The sequence below is a fragment of the Myotis myotis genome, unplaced genomic scaffold (genome assembly GCF_014108235.1).
Source record: "Myotis myotis isolate mMyoMyo1 unplaced genomic scaffold, mMyoMyo1.p scaffold_m19_p_3, whole genome shotgun sequence".
Lineage (NCBI taxonomy): Eukaryota > Metazoa > Chordata > Mammalia > Chiroptera > Vespertilionidae > Myotis > Myotis myotis.
Genome location: NW_023416335.1, coordinates 190,327,785 through 190,342,795, shown reverse-complemented (window position 1 = coordinate 190,342,795; position 15,011 = coordinate 190,327,785). Strand labels below are relative to the sequence as shown.

At 35.8% G+C, this 15,011-nt stretch overlaps 1 long non-coding RNA gene and 1 pseudogene across 1 annotated transcript; one reads left to right on the top strand and one right to left on the bottom strand.

Moving 5' to 3' along the window:
- The first annotated feature begins 1,591 nt into the window (after positions 1 to 1,591).
- Positions 1,592 to 9,698, top strand: LOC118649731. Its single transcript, XR_004965721.1, has 3 exons — positions 1,592 to 1,760; positions 3,193 to 3,309; positions 9,595 to 9,698. It is a non-coding gene; the product is annotated as an uncharacterized LOC118649731 (long non-coding RNA).
- A 725-nt stretch (positions 9,699 to 10,423) lies between these two features.
- On the bottom strand, positions 10,424 to 10,506 carry LOC118652319 (annotated as a pseudogene).
- Between the last annotated feature and the right edge of the window lie 4,505 nt (positions 10,507 to 15,011).

Here is a 15,011-nt window from a genome sequence, read left to right as displayed (position 1 = left end):
AAAACAGGTTACTGTTTGCCAGGAAGGAAGGGAGAATGAAGAGTACTGCTTATTGGGGTTTTATTGGGGATAATAAAAACATTTTGAACTAGAAAAAATGGTGATTTTAACAGGCCAATCTCAATACAAGACAGAAAATTTGGACAAAAATAAGTTATGTTATAAATAATCTTAGTAATATTTTCAGTGTGGTAGATATTCTGGATATATATTGACCAGTATATACTGATAATAAGAAATATAACTCCTTTTCAAATGCACCTGAAGCACCTACAAACATTATTCAATAGATATATTGATCTTTATTTATTTATATATTTACATACAATTAATATTTACGTATTTATATGAAACTCAAGAAAAGTAAAAATATCTGCATACTTTATCTGAATTAAGTACATACATACACTTTATGTAGATGTATGTTGTGTGTGTGTGTGTGTGTGTGTGTGTGTGTGTGTGCATTCTAAAGCTAGTGTTCTACTTTGCAGAAAAATCTTTGAGATATTGCATTAGAGTAAGAAAATGGCATTAATGCCAATTATCTCCACTACTCATTAACATTGTTCTGGTCATGTTCGCCAATGTAACTAGGCTAGAAAAACTAAATAAAAATATAAAAATGGAATAAAAACTCTTTATTTCCACAAGGCATGATAATGTATGAAAATTATATGAGAGAATCAGTGATAAATTCAGCTCAAATAATAAGTAATTTAGCAAATTATCAGGTTGTGAAATAAATATACAAAATAGATAGCATTAGTTTACAGAAATAAAACCAACTAGAAGACAAAAGATGAAAACCCTATTTACATAATAATAAATACAATGAAATATTTAGGAATAAATACGAAAAATAACTCCACCAATACACAAGGGATAATAAAAACTCAACAAAATTATTCTAAAATATATTTTTTAAAAAGAATAAGCTCTGTGTTTTGCATACTCACAACTGAAAGCCTATTTTGTCCCATCCTGTGTATGGGTGACAGATAAATTTATTTCACTTGTGATGGTTACACAACTTTGTGTGTCAAAACTTTACCCATATGTTCATTCCTGGCTTAGGAAATTTGCAAACGCTATTTCTTTTGCTTACCAAACTTTTTCTACTTATTTCTCCCTTTAGTTAACTCCTACTCAATTTTACAAGCTCAGCTTATAGGTAAGACTGATACTTTTAATTCCATTGAAAATTTAAATGCCAAATGATTCTATAAAACAAAGGAAATATAATAGACTGTGATAAATTATGCACATTTATTAGCAAAATTTTGATGTGCTATTGTAGCCAAACAGTTGATAAGATACATTGCAGAAAACTTAAAAGCGGGTGTTGGTGAAAGTGAGTCACTTTCCTAATTGAAAAAAATCTGTATTTTTTAAGTCTTAATATCCAGTTGAGTAAACCATATTGATCATTACTGAAAACATACCATATTTTGATGCTACTAAAGTTCACACTGATAAAAGGCCCCGAATCTGGTGATGTTTTTAGATAGAAGGACTTCCTGTGTGGTTGCATCATGAGAACACTTATTTTCAGACTCTGTTCTCACATATTATTTTGTGTATAGGACAAAAGAAAGACATTATACTATGTATTTATTGTCTTTTCCTTATATTCTGGGTTGGATTTTATACCAAGGGTCATCAAGAATTCTTATATTCAGACTTCTTCCCAAGAATTATAATCTTCTTCCCAGGAAAATATGTATTCTACAAAGATCCTCGCATCTTCCTCTAAAAAGCAGGTACTTTTTATGATATTAATGTATTTTACTTTCTATATATTATTATAAAAATTATTAAATAAAATTTGATCAAAATAATTTTAATAGAACATGGAAAGTGATATTTATCAGTAAGAAGGTACATATTCAGATAGATGAAAGATCTATAGATTGATTGATAAAGAAACAGATGGTAGGAAGGCAGATTAGAACAGACTTAAATATATTTTCTTGATTATGATAACCATTGGAAATAAGATCATTAGAAATACTTGGAAGGAAATTCTTAATTCTATATGGAAAGATATTTAAAGAATATAAAGAAACCCAAAATTATACTGGAAAGAAGTTCAGAAAACTTACTGTTAGATTTGTACATTCAATAGTACATGGAATAGCCATAGACTATTTAGGTACTGAAACATATGCAAAGCTCCCTTTAAAATTTTAAGATTCCTTTTTAGGTTCAATGTATTTGATGTACAAAATATTCAGTTTGGTATCAAAGTCAAGTTGTTGGAATTATAAAGTGCATAAAGGAACCTAACAAATAATGGCATTAATAACAAAATTATTAAGATGTGATTTCTGCAACCATAGTGTGTCTTTGTGAGGAAATAGCAGCATAAACAAAAACAAAAGGTGATGATGGGTTTAAAAAAAAGTGTTATAAAGGATAATTTGTGCGAAGACATGATAAATTCTTACTGAAAGATCTGAAAAGTTTTCTTGACATAGGTAGAATTTAAGTCATATTTTAAATAATTACCTGATGATAATGGAGTAATACAGGCAAATAAATTTATACTAAAAAGAGAGAAGATTTTAACGAGAAGTATAAAGGTCTGTAAGAGTAGTTGGGACATTTTTTATAGATAGGCTTTAAAAAATATTTTATTTGTTATGTAATGACAAGCATTAATTCAACTTATGTCATCAATTTGGAAATTGGTAATTTGAAATTTCAGAAAAATATTTAACTTGAATGTAATAAAAAAATGATATGCCTTAAAAATTTGTTTCTAAATAGTTTTTGAACTTTATGATCATCTGTTCTTTTTAAAAAATATATATTTTATTTATTCTTTGCAGAGAAGAAGGGAGAGGGATAGAGAGTTAGAAACATCGATGAAAGAGAAACATCGATCAGCCTCCTCTTGCACACTCCCCACTGGGTATGGGCCCACAACCAAGGCACACGACCTTGACCAGAATTGAACTTGAGAGCATTGAGTCTGCAGGCCAACGCTCTATCCACTGAGCCAAACTGGGTAGGGCTGATCATCTGTTCTTAAAAATATTCTCTAAATTGAAAGAAACTCCAAATTATTTATTAGGTTTTACTATTATCAAGATAACTTCTTTGTGAACCATTTATTTTAGTTATGGCACTTCTATGCCCAAGGAAGTCATAAGAAGCTTTCATGTTATTTTCCATACGTTTGTTTTTCAGAAATAGGAGAAGAAGCCGTGACTTACTTTGAGGTGCGAGTTTCTTCTTCATCCCAGCTGCAGAGAAGGGCACCAGTCTACGCTGAAACCAAAGTGATCATGTGTTCTGAACATCGAGGTGTGTAGCTTTCTCACTTTTATTGTTTTACTTGATACTTAAAAGCAGTATCTGCTATATGCCTGAAATTGAACATGACAAATGCAAAAAATTGCACACAAATGAAACTATAACCTCCCTAATCTTTGATTGTGGATTATGGCAAATATATGATACACTGTCCAACATGGCCTTAGCTCTAGATTAAATAAATGCATTTCAAGTGGCAAAAACATTTTGTACAAGGTTATTTAATTTACCATATCTAATCTTGTCAAGATAAACTTTCCCAATACTAAATATTTAAGAAATAAAGAAAATTAATCATTGATTCATACCTTCTATGAATTTGTGGTTACTTAATTTTAAAAATTCTACCTTCCAGAGAAAGACAAATACCATATGATTTCACTTACATGTGGACTCTAAAGAACAAAATAAATGAACAAACAAAATAGAAATAGACTCATAGATACAGAAAACATACTGATGGTTGACAGAGAGGAAGGAGGCTGGGTGACTGGATGACAAAGAAGAAGGGATTGAGAAGTACAAATTGGCAGTTACAAAATAGTCACAGGGTTGCAAAGTACATCATTGGGAATACAGTCCATAATATTGTAATAACTATGTATGGTGTCAGGTACTTGAAATATCAGTGGGATCACTTTGTAAAGTATGTGATTGTCTAACAACCATGCTGTACATTTGAAACTAACACAAAATAATACTGAATGTCAACTGTAATTGAAAAATAAATAAAAATTACACCTGCCATTACCAAATACATAAAATATATATTTAAAAATATTTTTATTGATCGCAGAGAGGAAGGAAAAGGCAGAGAGATAGAAGCATCAATAATGAGAGAGAATCATTGATCGGCTGCCTTCTGAATGCAACACACTGGGGATTGAACCTGTAACCTGGGCATGTGCCCTCCTGGTTAATATGTTGATGATCATCCATTGAGCAACCCAGGCTGAGCAAAAACTATATTTTTCACTCAACATTTTACCATTAGTATGTTTCTATTTTATCTCTACAATTTTATTTTCATTATTTATTAGTCATGTATGACATGTGTTAGGGGCAATAGTGTCAATAGAATGTTGTTTATTTCCTTATTTTAACTTATGTAAATAGTACAATGATGCATACTTAATCTTTTATGCAATCATCCTCTTGGATACCTAACTCTTTAGATTTTCACTGGTGTAAATAAGTACATGTCTGAACAATTTTGTGCTTAGTACAGACAAATTAACTTAAATGAATTATTTAAACTTTTAATCTCTATATACTGCTTTCATGTTTTATATGCCTCAAGTACCACATGTAAAAACTGGAGTATGGCCCTAACTGGTTTTGCTCATGGATAGAGCGATTGCCTGGTTCGATTCTGGTGAAGGGCAGATGCCCAGGTTGCAGACTGGATTCCTAGTAGCAGGTGTGCAGGAGGCAGCCATTCACTGACTCTCTCTCAGCATTGGTGTTTCTAACTCTCTCTCCCTCTCTCTTCCTCTCTGAAATCAATAAAAATACATTTGAAAAAAAACCCACAACTGGGCTCTTACTGCAGACACAGTTGATTCTCACAGCCACTTGGCCTGGTGGTCAAATCCCCCCTAGTATTAGCTACAACAATCAAGGCTTAACTACAAGACTGCGCACAAAGACCACTAGGGGGTGCACCAAGGAAGCATCACAAAATGCGGAGACAAAGAAACAGGACAAAATTGTCAATGGAAGATATAGAGTTCAGAACCACACTTTTAAGGTCTCTCAAGAACTGTCTAGAAGCCGCCGATAAACTTAATGAGATCCTTGAGAAATCTAATGAGACCCTCAATGTTGTGATAAAGAACCAACTAGAAATTAAGCATACACCGACTGAAATAACGAATATTATACAGACTCCCAACAGCAGACCAGGGGAGCGCAAGAATCAAGTCAAAGATTTGAAATGCGAAGAAGCAAAAAACACCCAACCAGAAAAGCAAAATGAAAAAAGAATCCGAAAATACGAAGATAGTGTAAGGAGCCACTGGGACAGCTTCAAGCGTACCAACATCAGAATTATGGGGGTGCCAGAAGATGAGAGAGAGAGCAAGATATTGAAAACCTATTTGAAGAAATAATGACAGAAAACTTCCCCCACCTGGTGAAAGAAATAGACTTACAGGTCCAAGAAGCGCAGAGAACCCCAAACAAAAGAAATCCAAAGAGGACCACACCAAGACACATCATAATTAAAATGCCAAGAGCAAAAGACAAAGAGAGAATCTTAAGAGCAGCAAGAGAAAGAAACTCAGTTACCTACAAGGGAATACCCATATGACTGTCAGCTGATTTCTCAACAGAAACTTTGCAGGCCAGAAGGGAGTGGCAAGAAATATTCAAAGTGATGAATACCAAGAACCTACAACCAAGATTACTTTATCCAGCAAAGCTATCATTCAGAATTCAAGGCCAGATAAAGAGCTTCACAGATAAGGAAAAGCTAAAGGAGTTCATCACCACCAAACCAGGATTATATGAAATGCTGAAAGGTATCCTTTAAGAAGAGGAAGAGGAAGAAAAAGGTAAAGATACAAATTATGAACAACAAATATGCATCTATCAACAAGTGAATCTAAGAATCAAGTGAAAAATAATCTGATGAACAGAAAAAAAAATACCCACAACTGGATTATGCTTTTTCTCAAGATGTATGAGATTGAAAAACTATCAAGGTCTCAAGTATAGTTGGTTGAGGATGACTATGGTATCACATTCCTGCTTGCTATTTGTTCTGTGATGGATTTGATGGCTGCATTAATATGCAGTACATTTTTTTGTTGTTGATTTTCCTTTCTTTTGAGATATAATGGACATATAATTAGTTTCATGTGTGCAACATAGTGATTTGATATTTGTATATATTGCAAAATGATCACCACAATAACTCTAGTTACCATCCATCAATGTACCTACCAATTTTTTTTGTGTGTATGTGATGAGAACTTTTAAGATTTACTCCCTCAGCACCTTTCAAGTATGCAATAGAGTAATAACTGAAGTCACCATGCTGTACATTGCATCCTCATGACTTATAACTGGAGTTTGTATGTGTTCATATACATGCTGGATCATATAGTAGTTCTATTTGTAACATTTTGAGGAACCTCCTTACTGTTTTCCATAGTAGCTGCACCAATTTATATTCCCACCAACAGTGCTCAAGGGTTGAGTTTTCTATACATTCACACCAATATTTGTTATTTTTCATAGTAGCCATTCTAACCGGTATAAGGTAATATCTCATTGTGGTTTTGATTTGCATTTCCCTCATGACTGAGTACCCTTTCAGGTACCTCCTGGCCATCTGTATGTTTCCTTTCCTGTATGTCTATTCAGATCCTCTGCCCAATTTTTTAAATGGTTTATGGGATATATTTTCTATTCCATTCTTATTTTTATTGAATTTGTTGGGCTGACATTGGTTCACAAAAGCATACAAGTTTCAAGTGTCAAAAGCATCCTCTGCACACTGCCTCATGAGCCCATTGCCCTAGGCAAAGTCTCTTTCAGTCCCCATTTCCCCCACCCTTTGCCCACTTCCACCTACCCCCACCCTCTTTCCCTTTGGCTGTCATCACACTGCTGTCTGTGACTTTGTGATATACATAAATATGGATATATATTTTGCTTAATCCCCTCTCTTTCTTCTAATCCTTCTACTCCTCTCCCCTCTGATAGCTGTCAGTCTGTTCCATATGTCCATGTCTCTGTTTCTATTTTGTTTTGTTTTTTAGATAATTCTCACCCAATGATATTTCACCCCATTGATTTTAAAAGAGAGTTGAAGGGAGAGACAGAGAGAAACATCGAAGTGACAGAGAAACATTGATTAGTTGCCTCCCACATGTGCCCCAACCATGGCCAGCAATCAACCCTGCAACATAGGTACATGCCCTTGACAAGAATCAAACCCGGGACCCTTCAGTCAGCAGGTCGATGCTCAATCCACTGAGCCAAACCCAGTAGGGCTCTGTTTCTATTTTATTCTTCAGTGTATTTTGTTCATTAGATTCCACATATAAGTGAGATCATACGGTATTTGTCTTTTTCTGACTGGCTTATTTCACTTAGCGTAATACTCTCCAGGAACACCCATGTGTCATAATAGGTAAGATTTCCTGTTTTTATGGACAAAGAATACTCCATTGTGTTAATGTACCACAGCTTTTTCATCCACTCTGCTGATGGGCACTTGTGCTGTTTCCAGATCTTGGCCATTGTAAATACTGCAATAAACATAGGGGTGCATATACTCTTTTGAACCAGTGTTTTGTGTTTTTTGGGATATATTCCCAGAAGTGGAATTGCAGGTCATAAGCCAGTTCCATTTTTAAGTTTTTGAGGAAAACCCATAGTGGCTGCACCAGTCTGCATTCCCACCAACAATGCATAAGGATTCCATTTTCTCCACATTCTCCCAGCACTTATTGTTTGTTGATTTATTGATGATAGCCATTCTGACAGGTTGGAGGTGATATCTTATTGTGAGTTTAATTTACATATCTTTGATGATAAGTGACATTGAGCATTTTTTCATATGTCAATTTTCTGCCCAATTTTTAATCATATTTGTTTTGCTCTTGAGTTGTGTGAATCCATTGATTGCCTCCACATGCTCTTGAACAGAGAGAGGAGCCTGAAACCGAGGTACCTTCCCTTAACCAGGAGTAAATCCAGGACCCTTCAGTCCACAGGCCAACTGTCTACACTGAGCCAAACCTGCTAGGGCAGTAATTGGCTTTTTATTTCTTGTTAATCTTTTCTCAAATTTTCTAATCGAATAAAATTATTGCATATAACTTTTAAACATTTTATTTTAAAAAGAGAATAGATATTTCATTCTTGCATTTATATTTAAATGAATATCAAGACCATTAACTCAAGAATAGTTTTACAACATAAATTGTCAGGCAGATAAGGCTTGTAGACATGTCTTTGGAGTTTCACTATGAAACACTCAAAAACAAAACAGAAAAAGATTCCTAGATACAGAGAAGAGGCTGAATGTTGCCAGAGAGGAGGGTGTTAAGGAACTGGATGAAAAAGGTGAAGGGATTGGTCATTATATAATAGTTTTGGGGAAGTAAAGTACAGCATAGGAAATATAGTCAATAATATTGTAATAACTGTGTATGGTGTCAGGTAGGTACTGGAATTATTAGGGATTGGGGCGGAGGGCACTTTGTAAAATATATGATTGTCTAACCACAATGCCGTACACTTGAAATAATACAATATAATACTGATAATAAACTATAACTGAAAAAAATAAAGAACTGTGAATAAGCATATAGAAGCAACTTACTGACCTCTTTCTAAAGGCTATTCTGCCCAGCAGTCTTCATGGAAGTTACTTTCAGCAGTTCTGGGGGTCATCTGCTTGGGGCTCCTTGTGTTTGTTAGAATCTTAACTACAAACAGTAAGTTTCTATGATAGAAAAGAAGTCAGCTTGCTCACTGCTCATGGAAAGGAATCTCGTTATGGTCTTTTATCTCCTAAGGTAATATCCTCAGCACCATTTCGTTTTTTGGGTTTTTTTTTTTTTTTATGTTATTGTCTCTGTACTAGAGGTGATTTTCAGAACCACATCAAATTACTATGTCTTTACCTTGAACTTTCATCACTTCGTTCTTTCATTCATAAGATTCCATCCACATGAAATAGTAACTCCTCTTTCTTTTTCTTCCAGTTAATCTCTTTCTCTTACTTAAACCTACACCAGGACTACTTTTTCTGAGAAATCTCCCACAGGGTTTCCTTATCAGAACCAATTTCTCTATAATCTGTGATCTTACCAATATTGTGCTAATTTTCCCATAATATTGTATTATTGTTATTAAATTTGTCTGTGTATTCCCTCCAATTATATTGTGCCTTTTAAATATTATTGCTAATGTATTTTTACTACAGTGGGGCCTTGACTTACGAGTTTAATTCATTCCGTGACCGAGCTCGTAACTCAAATTACTCGTATGTCAAATCACTGTGATGTTCGCTGTGCCAACTAGCGGTGGGGTATCTGAAGCTGGCTCGTATGTAACCCGAATTTTATCTCGCAACTCAAAGCAAAAAATCGGCCGACAGACGGCTGGTATCTCAAAAAAAACTCGTTAGTCGGGACACTCGTAAGTCAAGGCCCACTGTATTTGTAGTCACCTAATAAATAAAGTGCTTATGCAATAGCACATTTATCTTCAGGCACATGTGGCAAACCACACTGATATTTGTGATTTTGTCTTCAGAAACAGAGCCATGTTCAGGAAATCTCACTTCCAGTCAAGAAACAGATCAGAAGGAATTGATTTCAGGAAATTCAGCGATTTCCCCACTACTGACAAAAGTTCATGGTAATTAGGAATAAGGTCACCTTTCCTAAGAGTTAGAAAATAAAAATATCTGTGTGTTTATATATTTATACATATACAATAATTAAGTAATTAAATATGTTACACACATAACATGCAGTGTTAGACACCCAGAAATATATCTCCTAGAAATACACTTAAATTTGGAAGTTGTCAATAATGCTTACATAGTAATAATTGTCCTATTAAACTACAATGGCATAGTCATGTCTTAGCATTATGCACATTAGTTAACAGAACAACAGTTTTAAATGGGTGAATATAATTGGTCATATAATTTCTGTATTGCTTCTTAACTTATTTTTCACAACTTAAACACCCATATTTCTACATATAAGTATACTAACAGGAGGCATTTAGACTGACTGTAATTCTTCTTTAGGTTGGGAATGTCACCCTTGTGAGGACAACTGGCACCAACATGGGGAAAACTGCTACTCTCTTTCTACACAACCAAGTCCTTGGGGAAATTGTGAAGTTTATTGTACTACTCGGTCTTCAAGTTTTCTTAAACTAAATACTGAAAAAGAAATGGTAAAAACATTTCTGTTTCTTAAATTTTAGTAAGTTTCTCCAGGAGGTATGTCTTGGGCTTTAGGTTTTGTCTGTTCTGATATCCCTGTTTCAGCACAGGGAAAGGCACATGATACACACCAGATTATGCTGCTCCCTTTTCTTTCTTTCTTTTCTTTTTTTTTTTTTTTGCAGATGTAGTCCCTTATTCAATCTGGGTAGCCACAAAGACAGACAGAAAGCACAGGGATATTTTTCTTTCGCATCCCAGTGCAAACCAATGTTCCCTTTTCTTGAAACTCTTCCTTGGGGCCTCTTTTAAAGCCTCTAAGCCAGCGGTTCTCAACCTGTGGGTCACGACCCCTTTGGCGGTCAAAAGACCCTTTCACAGGGGTCGCCTAAGACCATCCTGCATATCAGATATTTACATTATGATGAGAAACATTACAGTTATGAAGTAGCAACGAAAATAATTTTACAGTTGGGTCACAACATGAGGAACTGTATTTAAAGGGCCAGAAGGTTGAGAACTACTGCCGGGTTAAGCCATATATTAGTGCAGGCTTTACTCCCGTCTGAACTCTTGCCTATTTCTCCAGCCTCCTTAGTTACCAATAATTTTTTATCACTTCCACTTCCTCACCCACTTATTTTAATATACTTCACTTATGTACTTGTTAAAGTTTAATTCAATCTTCTCATGATTTTACTGTCCTCTTCTCAACCCTTTGTAACCTCACCCTAATAAGTGCCTATTTACTTTTATGGTTTATCCTAAAATGTCTACAATATAAAACTTTTTATTTTGATCACCTGGTCCTAAAGGAGTTCCTGTTAAATCCTCTCATTTTATCCAGTACTTTCCTTTTTTGTAGCAATGGCTTACTTAATTGGTTTGTATCTTTCTTCAATTCACAGGTAACAAGTCTACTTACTGCCTTTCAATTCTCAATATGCACCACAATGATTACAGTATTATGAAGGCTCCATAATAGTTGTTTGATGAATGAATAAATTATTGATTATTAGTGAGTCTCCAAAAAAATCCCAAGAGCATTTTTTAAATATAGAGTTACAATTCCAGATAAAAATAAAAATCCTATCTAATAAAAGACAAATAGAGTAATTAACCATACCTTTATACACTTCTCATTGGCTAATCAGGGCGATATGCAAATTAACTGCCAACGAAGATGGCGGCCAGCAACTACGCTGCTGAAGCAAACACGAGATTTGCTTGCTCCAGTGATGGAAGAAGCCAAGCTGCACTCTAAGCAACAATGTTGCAATTATAGAAGCTAAACAAACCCCAGATATCTGCTTTCAGCCAGCTGAGGTCTCAGAGCTAGAGCTGCAACAGTGTTTCAATTATAGAAGCTAAAGAAACCCCAGATACCTGCTTTCAGCAGCAAAGGCCTCAGAGCTGGAGCCGGCTCTCAGCTCCAGTGACAGCCATAGAAGGTAAATAAATCCCAGAATAAAATAAAAGGAGAGGTTGGAAGCTTTGGTCGCCCACCAGCCTGAAAATGGCCCTCAGCCCCTCACCCAGACTGGCCAGGCACCCCAGTGGGGACCCCACCCTGAAGGGGGTGCAATCAGCTGCAAACAGCCATCATCCCCTCATCCAGGCTGGCCAGGCACCCAAGCGGGACCCCCACCCTCATCCGGATCACCATTCAGGGCAAACCAGCTGACCCCCACCCATGCACCAGGCCTCTATCCTATAAGTAAAAGGCTAATATGCAAACTGACCTTAACAGCAGAAAAGCTGGGAATGACTGGTCACTATGACACACACTGAACACTAGGGGGCAGATGCTCAATGCAGGAGCTGCCCTCTGGTGGTCAGGGCGCTCTCACATGGGGAGCTCTGCTCAGCCACAAGCCAGGCTGATGGCTGCCAGTACAGTGGTGGTGGTAGGAGCCTCTCCTACCTCCTCAGCAGCGCTAAGGATGTCCGACTGCAGCTTAAGTCTGCTCCCTGCCGGAAAGTGGACATCCCCCGAGGGCTGCTGAGCTGCTAGAGGGATGTCTGACTGCCAGCTTAGGCCCAGTCCCCTGGGGAGCGGGCCTAAGCCAGCAGGTGGTCATCCTCAGAGGGGTCCCAGACTGCAAGAGGGCACAGGCTGGGCTGAGGGACACCCTCTCCTCCCCCCCACTGCACAAATTTTTGTGTACCGGGCCTCTAGTGTTTAATGAAGTAAATAAAAGTTTTAATTTCTATATATATAGACAACCAACCAAAGGTATCAGATTTATTTTATTTCCCATTCTCATTCTATCCAGGATTTTGTACTAAATTTTTCAATGAAGGAAAGTCATATTGGGGCAGGAAAGTTTTAGATCAGTTTATATTACAACAGCAGTGAACTGAAATGGGCTTGGCTGGATGGCTCAGCTTTTACCTTGGACAAGTAAGTATCTTCAGATTAGTTTATTTTAAATATATTTTTATTGTTTTCAGAGAGGAAGGGAGAGGGAGACAGAAACATTATTGATGAGAGAGACTCCTTGATTGGCTGCCTCCTGCTCGCCCCACACTGGGAATTGAACCAGCAATCCTGGTATGTGCCCTAACTGGGAATTGAACCTTGACCTCAACCACCAGCTGTGCTTTTCCAGCTATTTTAAAACACCAGTCTCAGAATAGCAATATTAATTAATTATCTAGTGTGCATATAATTAGATGCTAAATTCCACGATTTGAAGTTTTCTATTAAACCTGATTACTCCAACTCACATAGAACTCTTAAAATATTTGACCTTTGGAAATGAATAACAATGATGTTTAGTATGATGGCTAGTGTTTATAGCCTAGTAGAAACCAGCTGATTTTCTAGGTATAGACTTATTTTTTATTTCTCTGAACCATAATAATTTACTACATAATGTACAAAGACACTTATGAGAGGACTGTGAAGAAAAAACTCTGTTCAAAATAATATTGAAATGTGATTTTCTCTTTCAGTTTCATTTTTTAATCAGTGAATGGATTTATTTCTATAACATTATATCAAAGAAGATTAAACACTGAAGCAAATATAAAAATTCACTTGTCAATTATGCTAGACAATTAAAGATTTGCTAAATATACTAAAAAATATGAAAATGTTGGCAGCATTTTGGGAAGGAATATAATTACTTTTATATTAACACAAAATGTACATGTATTTCGCATTGTTACATATACAAGAGTGAATGCTTTGTAACTATAACAGAATTAATTTTTAGTATAATAAATTTGGATAGATAAATCCCAAATAACAAAATTTCTTTTGGTCTCTGGAATGATTTTTAATAGTTGAAAGGAGTCCTGACACAAAATTTGAAAACTGCTCTTATTAAATTTTCTTAGTAAAATGCTATTGTGTAGGAGGTACTCCATTCATCCTACCACGTTATTAAGATAAATATAAAAGATACTCTTATGTCAAGCAAATGGTGATAATAATCAGGATTTAAAACAATTTTAGTATCTCTCATTATTTACTTTTTTTTGGAGAGAGAGAGAGAAAGAGAGAGAGAGGGAAGGAGAGAGAGAGAGAGAGAGAGGAGATATATTGGACAGCTGCCTCTGACCAGGAGTGAAACCTGCACAGTTTGGTGTCAGGGCAACACTCTAACCAACTGAGCAACACTGACCTGGGTTCATTTACTTTGAATGAAACAAATGCTCTCTTACCAAAGAGAGAAGGTTTTTTCTTCTTTTAACAAGCACTTGCTTGTTGTCACTTTTTCATTAGATTCCAGATCTCTGAAAATTTTGAGTAAGGTATAGTCAGCTTTATCATTGCATTAATGGACCAGTGTTTTGGAGTTCCTTACTCTGCCATTTTCCTTCCTTAAGAGTTGAATGGAACAAATATTATTTATTACTTACACATTCATAAATCTGCCAAAGAAATGTATGTTCCTTTATATTTCAACTAGAGGCCTGTTGCATGAAGAGATTCGTACAATAGGCCTTCCCTTCTCCTGGCTGCCAGCACAGGTTTTCCTCCGGCACCCGGGACCCAGGCTTTCGCTCCGGCCGGAGCCGCCTTCAGTCTTCTCTCCGCCGCTTGGAGCCAGCCTACTTATGCAAATTAACCACCATCTTTGTTGGTGGTTAATTTGCATATTGTGCTGATTAGCCAACGGGAGGCATAGCGAAGGTATGGTCAATTACCATGTGTGTCTATTATCAGTTAGGATTAATGCATATAACCTTTAAGAATAGAATTGATCTATGGAATAACTTTTAATAAAAATAGAAATTCTTTTCTCTTCTAGGCTCCAGTTAACAAAACCTGACATTGCCTCTAATCATTGCAAATATATGAAAAATGGTCAGTTATATGATGGTAATTGTGAAGACCCTGGTCATTGTTTATGTGAGAAGACAACATATGGAGATTGAATCACCCATATGTGGGATACAAAACCAAAAGTAACAAATGAACAAACCTAAAAACAAACAAAATCACATAGATGTAGACAACAGTATGGTGGCTACCAGAAGGAAAGGGGGTGGCAGGTAGTAAAGGGCAAAAGGGGTCAAATGTGTGATGGAAGAAGATTTGACTTTGGGTGGTGGGCACATAATACAATGTATTGATGATGTATCATAGAATTGTACACTTGAAACCTATATACTTGTATTGCTCTATGTCACCCCAATAAATTTAATTAACAAAAAGAGAAAGAGGAGGAAACATTGAAACTTTTCCAGAATTATTTTTAACTTTAAGAAATACTTCAAAAAGAGCAAATTTAATAAATCCACATATGCCTTTCATCCA